Consider the following 12608-nt stretch of genomic DNA (forward strand, 5'->3'; position numbering starts at 1 on the left):
ATCTAGTCAAAGCTATGGTTTTTCCAGTAGTCATGTATGGATGTGAGAGTTGGACTACAAAGAAAGCTTAATGCCGAGGAATTGATGCTTTTGAACTGTGGTGTTGGAGAAGACTCTTGCGAGTCCCTTGGACTGCAAGGAGATCCAACCAGTCCATCCTAAAGGAGATCAGTCCTGAGTATTCACTGGAAGAACAGATGCTGAAGCTGAAACTCCAATACTTTGGACACCTGATACAAAGAACCGACTCATTGGAAAAGACCCTGATGCTTGGAGATACTGAAGGCAGGAGGAGAAGGGGACGACAGAGGATGAGATGGTTGGATGTCATCACCAACGCAATGGACACGAGTTTGTGTAAGCTCTGGGAATTGGTGATGGACAAGGAAGCCTGGAGTGCTGCAGTCCATGGGGTTACAAAGAGCTGGACACGACTGAGCAACTGAACTGAACTGAACTAAGTACAGATAACCACACGTGCTGGGTTTAGGGGAGTAACTCAGTGCCCAGTAGCGCTGCTTATAATGCTCATCTATTTGCCTAAATGATATGATAGAAGAATAAATAAGTAAAAAAAACTAATTGTAACAATACCAGATATGTCTAAAGAGTTTCCTGCCTGAAAGGTAAATAGTGGAGGAGAACAGGAAGGACATGTTTTTCTTTTGCTGGTTGTTTGCCATTATTCATTATTAATGTTACAAAAATAGGAGAGGGAAAATATTTTACCCTCTACCCTCTAGGCTCTTGGCTGAGACCTCTCTGTAATACAGAGTAACAGGAGGAAAAAGTTTAGTATGTATTCCTCCTGTGAACAGGTGAGATACCCAGGAAAACTGAGCAACTCTCTGAGGGCCCAAGTTACCATCTTACATACCACGTCCAGCTAGAGAAGGCAGTTATGGGAGGTGACCAGGAAAAGCACAGGAAATAAGGGGAAGGGGTCATGCAGATTTGTCTTCAGCAGGTACCATTTTCATTGAAAAGAATTTCTTGTTTAGTCATCCTTCTCTTTCTGTACAAAGAGAACACCCTTACAAATAGAGGTTTCCCTTCTAATGTAAATGTCTTTTACAAAAAGGGAAATATACAGTTCAAGATTTTCAGAGTTTCTCCTGTGTCTGAACTTTCTTGAAATAATCAACTCAAGATAATCCATATGCCAAAGAGGCATTTTGGGGGAGCTCAAATTCTGCTCCCCTTCACATGGTTGACTAGCTTTCAGCCTAAGCTCAGACCACAAAGATTCCAACTTTCACCACAAAACAATTTGCTGGCCTTAAATCATTAAATGTTTTAGGTAGCAAATATCTTTCTCTATGTCTCTGCATGTCTCTCTCTATCCCCCTTAGTCTGTCTCTACTCATATAGTAGAATAATTTTATGGAGATGAAGAAATGGTAACAAGTGAACCAAAAAGGGCCTCATCTTGGGAGGCTGTAGCAGACCCTTTCGGTGACTAGTCCCTATAGCTTTGCACCTAGCACTTCAGCACACACCAAGAATTGCAGGGCTTCCCTGGTGGTCTAGTGGTTAAGACTCCCAGTGCAGGGGAACTTAATTCACTCCCTGGTCAGGGAACCAGATCCCACATGCCCCAACTAAGATCTGGCACAGCCATACTTACAGAAGGAAAAGAACTCCAGCTGTACCTTACTGCTGGATGATTCTTGTAACTGCCAAAACCAGGTCCCCATGTCCATGCCCCACATATGCACACTGCCCTCTAGATACTGTCAACCAATGACTACAGGAATTGGAGCGTAACTACTCCAGCCCCCTCTCCCCTTGGGTGGATAGCTGATGCATCTACTACACAGAATGAAGAAGAGCCAGTTGCCTACACTAGTAGCTTACTAATTAAGTTACCTTCACTGTCTTCCTTCTCCACATTTTCTCACTTGTCCTTCACATCCCAAATAAACTAATTGTACCTGAATCCTTAATTCAAAGTCTGTTTCTAAGCAGAGCTAAATTAGACAGGAATTTAGGAATTCTTAGTTTGGAATCCTTGTTCTATCCCGCTTGCAAGGCAAGATAATAATGTCCCTAAGTCACGGTTTACCTATTTTTAAATGGAAACTACCTACTTTGTAGCTTTAAATGAAATACTGTATATGAAGCATTGAGTCTGGCACATAGCATTTGCCTAGTTAAGTAAGTTAGCTTCTTCCTCTTTGGGTTGGCACTCCATGCAAGAGATTTCAAGCCAGCAAAGAGGTATATCATTTGGAATTGCTGTGTAGTAAATCACCCCCATCTTAGTGGCCTAAAACACCAGTGTTATATAACTCACAGTCCTGATGGTCAGCAATATGGGCTGGGCTCAATTGGATGGTTTTCTCCGGATCCGAGTAGGGCTCACTCACAAAAACATGAGCAACAGCCAGTCAGCTGGGTACTTGGGCTCCTGAGAGTCAACTAGCTTCTGGGGAGACCAGGTTGATTGAGCCATTTGTTTCCTGGCTCCTAGAAGGGTAGTCCAGGCTTCATATGACAGCTCAAGTCCCCAAGAGCAGCAAGGCCTTACGCACAAGTGTTTTGCAAGTCTCTGCTTGCTACTGTCTCCTTGGCCAAGGTAAGTCCAGATGCAAGGAGGAGAGAGATTCTTCTTAACGGGAGGTGGTATGAAGTGATGTTGAAAGCTTTAAATATAAGTGATACAGCAATTTCTGGTCATTTTTACAATCCATCAGAGACTCTGCCTTATATAAATGAAGTGAAAGTCACTCAGTCTGTCCAACTCTTTGTGACTCCATGGACTATACAGTCCATGGAATTCTCTAGGCCAGAATATTGGAGTGGGTTGCCTTTCTCTTCTCCAGGCGATCTTCCTAACCCAGGGATCATACCCAGGTCTCCCACATTGCAGGCAGATTTTTTACCAGCTGAGCCACAAGGGAAGACCTAAATAAATGAAAGGCTTCCATAAAAAGTCTGAGGACCACCAAAGTGATCTCCCCTTGATGAGTAACTTGCTCAATAATTGAAAGGCTGCCTGGCTCTCACAGAACACAAGGTAATCCCTAAGTATTACTAAGTAAATTGAGGAGGCAAAAAGTATAGCTTTTATCTTTGATGGAAGCTAGAAATTTATGTTGGGAGATGGCAAATTGAAAAGGTTGTTTTGGGGTTTTTTTGAGAAAAGGTTTTTAGAACCCCAAAATATATTTGTTATACTAAATTGTTTAAATGTGTTACCACCATTTTCCTGCCATTATTAATGTAGTTATATTAATCACTGAATTGAATGTCAATACTTCTAAATACAGGTGTTTACACAAACACATTCTTCAAGATTCTGTCTAGAAATGTGACTATGATCAATCCAGGGAACCATGTTAAGCTAAGCTGCTGCTTCCTTCCACCAAAGACCAATTAATTGCAAGCCTGAAGACTACACAAGGTAGATAGCAATAATTGCTGCTTCCCCATGAAAGCAAATCATTTTTCTAAGTTTACTGTGGGTCATAATTACTCATCTTAATATTGGTAATAATTACCTTCATAAAATTCCTTATAAAAATGCCTTTATAAGACTCTGCTTTATAAAATTAATTCCTAATAAGAGAAGAAAAAAATTAATTCCTAATAAAAGAAAAAAAAATTATAAATAACCTCAGAGGGGAAAATGGTGCTTTGGAGTTGGTAAACTGCAAGCAGCATTTCTGGCTGCCAAACAAAATTTGGTCTGCTCAGTAAATTCCAGAAAGGCTTGGAGCACAGCCACAAGATTGAAATCATTCTTAGGCTCTTGTAATTGCATTTATTTCTCATTAAATTGCTACATACTTCTGGTATCTTGTTAGACTCTGTGCATAATTAGGACAAAAGAATCAAGGCTTGAGGGTCAGCCTTCCAGGAGTCTCCTGAGAGGACTAGCGTGGTGGTGACAACCTCCTCCCCTCCCCTCCCCTCTCCCAATACTAACAGCAATCAGCTTGAGCAAGACTTACACACTTTCTCTAAGTAATTCGATCAGGACTCAGGGCAACAGGTGAGACAAATGACTAAGTCTCATTCCCCCACATGCATAAGCAGAAGAACAAGTCAGCGCCTTGCCAGTCATGGTGCAGCTCTCTCGGGGGCCCTCTGGAGGGACCAGTCTGAGGTCTGAGTCACCTCTCTCAATATGGAATCCACGAGGATGACTCCTTTGCAGGCAGAGGAAAAGGGAAGTTCCAGGCACAAGGGACCTCTGGGTTCAGCTAACCCATATCTAGAGACAGATTAACTGCGCAGTGAGACAGGATGGCACAGTGAAGGGTGACTGTATCATTTATCATCTGAACCAGGATATGCTTAATTATGTCCAGAAACACGCATAAACCGGAGCTGCCCCCAGTTTGGACAACATCTATATAGGAAAGCTAATAATTTCTCTGATGACTTAGGGTCTTTTTTTTTTTTCTGGTCTTGTGAGACATATGATCAGATCAAGCAATGACAGAGCAGAAGTCAGCTCTAACCCATCACAGGGCCTCTTTCAGTACCCAGCCTCCCAGGAGGACTGTCACAAGCCATACCAAACATAGACCCTCGGTGTGAGTGGTGGGTGCAAGTAGGTGACTGCAGCTCCCAGGGCCACATGGGCCCCCTCCATGTGACTTTGGAGAGAGTCAAGAAAATATATGGAGGTTATTCTAGCTATGGTATCTATTCATATCAGCCAGCTGTGGGAGAAAGAAGGATTTGTATTCATCTCTAACAAAGATGCTCGTACATGTGTGCTAAGTCACTTCAGTCATGTCTGACTCTATGTGACCCCGTGGACTGTAACCCAACAGGCTCCTCTGTCCATGGGATTCTCCAGGCAAGAATACTAGAGTAGGTTGTCATTCCCTTCACCAGGGTATCTTCCTAATCCAGGGATCAAACCCATGTCTCATGTCTCCTGCATTGGCAGGTGAGTTCTTTACCACTAGCGCTACCTGGGACACTTTATGTGGCTCAGCTGGTAAAGAATCTGCCTGCAATGCGGAAGACCTGGGTTCCATCTCCGGGTTGGGAAGATCCCCTGGAGAAGGGAAAGCCTACCCACTCCAGTATTCTTCCTGGAGAATTCTATGGACTGTATAGTCCATGGGGTCGCAGAGTCGGACACGACTGAGAAACTTTCACTCACTCACTCACTCACTCATTCACTCCACCTGGCTCAGGGGGGCCAAATTGGTGGTTTGGCAAAAGTGCTCAAATACTAAAATGTTCTCTGGGAATTCTTAAGAATGCTGATCACCCTCCCCATGTCAGGCCTAGGGGTCTATTTGGTATTTTTGGTCTATTTAGAATACAAATAGACCAAATAGCTCATACCTGTTCATCCCTGGTATGAACAGGGATCTTGCCATGCCCCTCTGGAATGATCTAGCCACATGCATCTGTGTCTTCAGGAGTAGCTCCATTCATTATCCCCACAGCTCACCCCCAGTCCTTGTGCACTGGCCTCGGGGGTTCAGATGAAAGAGAAGGCTGCACTGTGCTTTTACACCTTTTTCCCTTTCAAGACAAGAGAGGGATTAGAATTTTAGTCTTCCTTTTGATTATTAGAGAACTTCTTTTCATCTAGGCACTTCATGGGAGGAAAAAACACCCTCTCCTGCCCTAGGTGAATGCTTATACCACAGATGACAGTGGGAAGATCTTTCAAGGGCTCAGTAAGTATTAAAGTATTAGAGTTTTATCTCATTTGAAAGAACTGACTTATGCCGACTGCAAGCCGAGTTTCTTTTCTACTGCAAAGTTACCAGATACTACTGTATTAAAAACAGGTTTGTGGACATGATGCAAACTGCCATGAAATCTTTACAGCTAACACTCACTCCATCACTGCCACACACCGTGTTGGATCCTGCCCCTCATAGTAACACCTGTCACCTGAGACAAAGCTTTCTTTAATCCTTCCACTCTTTCTCCCCCACATCCAGTCATCTTCAGTTCTTAAGGACCCGCCTCTTCCTTTCATTTCCATTTCCCTCAGCCCAGCTATTCACCTGTTAACCTCACACTAGCACTAAGCAACAGTCATCTAACTGGACCCCTAGTCCTCAGCCTCATTCATCTTCATTATCAGTCCTGCCCTTGAGCTAAATTAACTTTCTCAAATCACTATCTCTTGGAACATGTTATCACCCCCTTCAAAGCCTATAACAGTTCTTTATTACCTCAGAGAAACTTTCCGAATGCTTCAGATCTGCCAAAAATCCAATGTCAATCCAGTCACCATTGCATCCCTTACTATTCACTCCCCCCAAACAGGCCAGAGACCCTGCCACTCCTCCTGCGGGCTTGGACTGCTTCCCTCCGGAATGTTCCCCAACTTTCCCAATGCTTCTCCTATTGTCCAGGTTAGAGGTCAAAGTAGTGCTGTTGCTGGTTTTGAAGATGAAAGAGGCCCACAAGCCAAGGAATACAGACAGCCTCTAGAAGCTGGAAAGGCAGGGAGATGGAATCTTCCCTGGAACATCTAGAAGGAAACCCTGCTGACACCTGGACTGTAGCTCAGGGAAACCCATTTCAGACTCTGACCCTCCAGAACATATGGATGATAATGTGGTGTTCTAAGACCCCAGTGTGTGGTCATTTGTTATGGCAGCAGGTCCCAATCGCTTAAAATTAGGCAGATGCTATGCTAGAAGCTGAACGCTCATTACTTCCCTCTGTCACCCCACAGCCCTTGGAACAGTTACTACTGTTACTTCATTTCATTTGCAAGGCAAAATATTTAAGTTACGAATGTAGATAAACAATTAATAAGCCCATGAAAAGATATTCAACATCATTAGTCGTCATAGAAATGCAATTAAAGCTGTAATAAATATCACAATAAGTATCATTAGAATGGCTAACATAAATCCTGACAATACAAAGTCGTCGTGGGGCACGGTTGGAGCTCTCGTACAGAGCTGATGGGAGCATAAATTGATCCAACGGCTTTAGAAAACAATTCAGATGAGCTACTAAAACTGAACCTATATGTGTCCTAGGATCCAGCACTCCTGGATATATACTCCACAAAGTGGTGTAAACACGGTCACCACAAGCCAGGTGCTGTGTGTTAGAAGCATTATTTTAACTGGGAACCAAGCCAAGTGCCCACTGGCAAAAGAATAGAGAAATTGAGATGAATTCATACAAAGAAATGAAAAAAAAAAAAAAACCACAGTTCCAAACAACACAATATTGAGCAAAAGAAGCCAGACACACATGTGTATACATATGGTTGATTCGTGTTGATGCATGGCAAAAACCAGCAGAACTTTGTAAAGCAATTATCCTTCAATTAAAAATAAATTTTAAAAAATAAATGTAAAAAAATTTCAGAACCACTGGCATATGCCAACCTTTGTTTTGGAGTTGTGTGTATAGATTTTGTGAATCTGTTTGCTCTTTTTAATTGGAGTATAATTGCTTTACGATCTTGCATTAGTTTCTGCCGTTGCTTATTTTTGAAGGAAACTGAAACTGCTAGCAGAAGAAATGCTTTGTTTTGCTTTGAAGTTTTGAAATTGTTCAGGTGTATCATGATTCATAGGCTTATGAAGGATGACACGAACTCTTTTTACTCATGTGAAATGTACAAATTTTGGGCAATGATAGTGTCAGTAGCGTCTCTTACTATCTTATGTAAAACTTGAACATTTTCATCAATATTGCCATCATCTGTTTAATACTCCCAGTGTATGTTCTCAAATAACTTCACAATTTGTATGGAAATACAAAAAACCTCGAATAGCCAAAGTAACCTTGAGAAAGAAGAATGGAACTGGAGGAATCAACCTGCCTGACTTCAGACTATACTACAAAGCCACAGTCATCAAGACAGTATGGTACTGGCACAAAGACAGAAATATAGATCAATGGAACAGAATAGAAAGCCCAGAGATAAATCCACGAACCTATGGTCACCTTATCTTTGACAAAGGAGGCAAGGGTATACAATGGAAAAAAAGACAACCTCTTTAACAAGTGGTGCTGGGAAAACTGGTCAACCACCTGTAAAAGAATGAAACTAGAACACTTTCTAACACCATACCCAAAAATAAACTCAAAATGGATTAAAGATCTAAATGTAAGACCAGAAACTATAAAACTCCTAGAGGAGAACATAGGCAAAACACTCTCTGACATAAATCACAGCAGGATCCTCTATGACCCACATCCCAGAATTTTAGAAACAAAAGCAAAAATAAACAAATGGGACCTAATGAAACTTAAAGGCTTTTGCACAACAAAGGAAACTATAAACAAGGTGAAAAGACAGCCCTCAGATTGGGAGAAAATAATAGCAAACGAAGCAACAGACAAAGGATTAATCTCAAAAATATACAAGCAACTCCTCCAGCTCAACTCCAGAAAAATAAATGACCCAATCAAAAAATGGGCCAAAGAACTAAACAGACATTTCTCCAAGGAAGACATACAGATGGCTAACAAACACATGAAAAGATGCTCAACATCACTCATGATCAGAGAAATGCAAATCAAAACCACAGTGAGGTACCATTATACGCCAGTCAGGATGGCTGCTATCCAAAAGTCTACAAGCAATAAATGCTGGAGAGGGTGTGGAGAAAAGGGAACCCTCTTACACTGTTGGTGGGAATGCAAATTAGTACAGCCACTATGGAAAACAGTGTGGAGATTTCTTAAAAAGCTGGAAATAGAACTGCCATATGACACAGCAATCCCACTTCTGGGCATACACACTGAGGAAACCAGATCTGAAAGAGACACATGCACCCCAATGTTCATCGCAGCACTGTTTATAATAGCCAGGACATGGAAGCAACCTAGATGCCCATCAGCAGACGAATGGATGAGGAAGCTGTGATACATATATACCACGGAATATTACTCAGCCATTGAAAAGAATTCATTTGAATCAGTTCTAATGAGATGGATGAAACTGGAGCCCATTATACAGAGTGAAGTAAGCCAGAAAGATAAAGACCATTACAGTATACTAATGCATATATATGGAATTTAGAAAGATGGTAACGATAACCCTATATGCAAAACAGAAAAAGAGACTCAGATGTATAGAACAGACTTGTGGACTCTGGGAGAAGGTGAGAGTGGGATGTTTCAAGAGAACAGCATTGAAACATGTATATTATCTAGGGTGAAACAGATCAGCAGCCCAGGTTGGGTGCATGAGACAAGTGCTCGGGCCTGGTGCACTGGGAAGACCCAGAGGGATCGGGTGGAGAGGGAGGTGGGAGGGGGGACCGGGATGGGGAACACATGTAAATCCATGGCTAATTCATTTCAATGTATGACAAAAACCACTGCAATGATGTAAAGTAATTAGCCTCCAACTAATAAAAATAAATGGAAAAAATAAAAAATTTTAAAAAAATGTGATGAGGAAAAAAAAAAAATACTCCCAGTGTATGTTCTCAAAGTTTGTTTACTTAAAATGGTATGCTGTGCGGTGCTTAGTCGTGTCCAACTCTTTGTGATCACCTGAACTGCAGCCCACCAGGTTCCTCGGTCCATGGGGATACTCCAGGTGGGAATACTGGAGTGGGCTGCCATTTCCTTCTCCAGAGGATCTTCCCAACCCAGGGATGAACCCAGGTCTCCTGCACTGAAGGTGGATTCTTTACCAACTGAGCCAATGATGTAACTAATAAACAATAAAGTCTGAATTACACACACACACAAAAGAAGCCAGACACAGGGTCAATTTTCATGAGGGTCTAGAACAAGTAGCACTAGACAATGGTGTTTGAAGTCAGGATATTGATCACTCCTGGGAACCAGGGATTGGGAAACGCCAGCTGGTGTTACTAGATTTTATAGGTAAAGAAACCGAGCCCTAGGAAAGTTACCTAAGGTCATGCACACACAGCTACTAAGTAGTGGAGCCAGAGGTCAAACTCAGGGTCTTCAGACCAAATCCCATGAGATTAATTCTCTCAACCCTCTCTCAACTGTGAGTGAAGACAGGCTCACAAGGTAATAATACTAGGAAGAGAAAAGGAAACGGCATTGCCACCTCCTGGCTGGCACACTCGTGGGAAAGGAAGGCTGTTGCTCCTTTCAGTGGACCCTCTGGCTGATAAAAAGAATAGGCTCTTTGCTCGAGCCTGGCAAGCAAGCAATTTCTGGGAACTCACACACAGTGTTTCCCTTTTATTCTTGCATTTTCTTAAGAACAAAACTGTATCTTTTTGTAGGCTCTAGGAATAAGGGGAGGGGAGAATGGGAATGAGGTGGCTCTGGGTACAAACCTGACCCTTTCCCCTGCTAAACAGCCTGCCCAAGATAGAGGAGAGGATCCCAGGATGAGATGGTCCCTCTAAATATTGCTTCAGATTTATGAATAGATTTTAGTTCAGGATCATGTCTATCTTGGTTCACATTCTATCTTAAAGGAGTTACCCTTCAGTCCTTTCTCTTCTAATACCCCTCCCCCCCACATAGGACCTTATCAGCAAATCCAGTCAGCTCTACCTGCTAATTTATATCCTGAATCCTTCTATCCCATCTTCATTGCTATCATCAATGGCCACCCCTTCATCACTTCTCAGCCAGGTTATTGTCACAGCACCCTGCTTCTGCTCCTGCAACCCAAAGTGCTTCTCTGCACAACAACCACAGATCACAGTCACAATAAAACACAGACCCTTTCACCTGATTTCCAAAGTCCTACAAAATCTGATCCATGCCTTCTTTTTTAACCTCATGCCATGCCAACCTCATTTTAAGGCCTTTCTGTTCATGCAATAGGTCAAGTTCATCCCAGTCTTAGGATCCATGAGCTTTGTCCTCATGTTCTCTGCTTCAAATGCTCTGACCCCCAACCTCCCTCCAAATGGCTGAATCCTTCTCAGCATTCCAGTATCAGCAAAGTCACCTCCTCTGATGTTCTAGTCTAAAGCAGCCTCCTAGTTGCCCCCTGTCATATTTCCCTTAATAAGCTTTCTGCATGGAACTTACTGTTATGTAATATTTGTTTCTTTGTTGATTGACTGCTCTTTTCATTTAAATTAAGCTTCGTGAGATCAGTGACATTGTTTTTCTTGTCTCCACAGTACCCCAGTGACAAGAACAAAGTGCTCACTAAATGTTCCTTAAGCAAATACATAAATGAGTGACTTCCTGGCACTTTGCCTGGTTGTGTTTTCAGCAAATATTTGTTGAATGAATGCACAGTAACCTGGTTTTAAGTTATTACAGTTTTCTGCATTTTCTATTCACTTTGATGACACAGTTAACTTCAGTATTTGAATATTCTGATTACAAAGCTTCAATTTGACACACAAATGAAAACCTAGCAAAACTCGAAGAGACAAATCTGAGATCCAAAAGTATGCAGTGCAGCTTTGTTTTGAACAAGAAAATAAAAGCTTTCTGGCTCTGGGTCCCTGCTTTCTACACATTCTGAGATCAACCTAGCATATAGAAGCACAAATGAACTTGTAAAATGCCTTCATAATGATCCCTTACATTTGCATAGCTACCTAAGAAATACCACTCAAGTTTCCTGTCCTTTCCTGCTGGGATAAAATCAAGATTATAGTAAAAATCATAAAATGGTAAACACCCCAGGGATAGGGGTGCTCTGCTCCCCAGTTTCTCTGAGGGGGCTTTCCGACCATACTTTCCATCCACCTTCAAATCTGTCATAGCAGTTATCTCCTAGGGTTGTCCTCCACATGCTCCTTGAACTAACTTTCTTTTCAGGAAACACTTCTCTCCTTTCCCACTTTTATTCACTCTGAAAAAATCTCCAGTTGTTGCAGCTATCAAGATCCCACCAAAAAAAAAAGATCCCACCAAAGCTATCACTGGTGAGCCTCCCTGGCACGTGCACCCTCCCTCAGGAGCCCTGATCTCTTCTGTGACGCGATTGCCAGAGTTCACATGATAAAGGGACGTTCAGTTCAGTTCAGTTGCTCAGTCGTGTCCGACTCTCTGCAGCCCCATGAATCGCAGCACGCCTCCCTGTCCATCACCAGCTCCCGGAGTTTACTCAAACTCATGCCCATCAAGTTGGTGATGCCATCCAGCCATCTCATCCTCTGTCGTTCCCTTCTCCTCCTGCCCCCAACCCCTCCCAGCATCAGAGTCTTTTCCAATGAGTCAACTCTTCGCATGAGGTGGCCAAAGTACTGGAGTTTCAGCTTCAGCATCAGCCCTTCCAATGAACATCCAAGACTGATCTCCTTTAGGATGGACTGGGTGGATCTCCTTGCAGTCCAAGGGACTCTCAAGAGTCTTCTCCAACACCACAGTTCAAAAGCATCAATTTTTCAGCGCTCAGCTTTCTTCACAGTCCAACTCTCACATCCATACATGACCACTGGAAAACCATAGCCTTGACTAGACAGTCCTTTGTTGGCAAAGCAATGTCTCTGCTTTTTAATATGCTGTCTACGTTGGTCATAACTTATTAACGTGCTCTAAACGACACCAGAGGTCATTTCTTATTGCTGCTGCAACTGCCGCCACCAACCTGCTGAGAATTTCCATGTGGTCTCAACGTTTGCCAGGCATTTGAAAGAAGCTATGACTTTTAGTATCTGCTTGCTTATTACTTGGAAACTACCCACAACCCATCCCTCCCCTAGGATAGAAAGTCATATTGTGCTCAGAATCAG

At 42.5% G+C, this 12608-nt stretch overlaps 1 long non-coding RNA gene across 1 annotated transcript; it reads left to right on the forward strand.

The window, feature by feature from the left end:
- The first annotated feature begins 2518 nt into the window (after nt 1-2518).
- Nucleotides 2519-7852, forward strand: LOC110125141 (uncharacterized). The gene is made up of 3 exons (XR_002309977.2): nt 2519-2578; nt 3273-3406; nt 5567-7852. It is a non-coding gene; the product is annotated as an uncharacterized lncRNA (long non-coding RNA).
- The last annotated feature ends 4756 nt before the right edge of the window (nt 7853-12608 follow it).

This window comes from Odocoileus virginianus, chromosome 1, assembly GCF_023699985.2.
Source record: "Odocoileus virginianus isolate 20LAN1187 ecotype Illinois chromosome 1, Ovbor_1.2, whole genome shotgun sequence".
Lineage (NCBI taxonomy): Eukaryota > Metazoa > Chordata > Mammalia > Artiodactyla > Cervidae > Odocoileus > Odocoileus virginianus.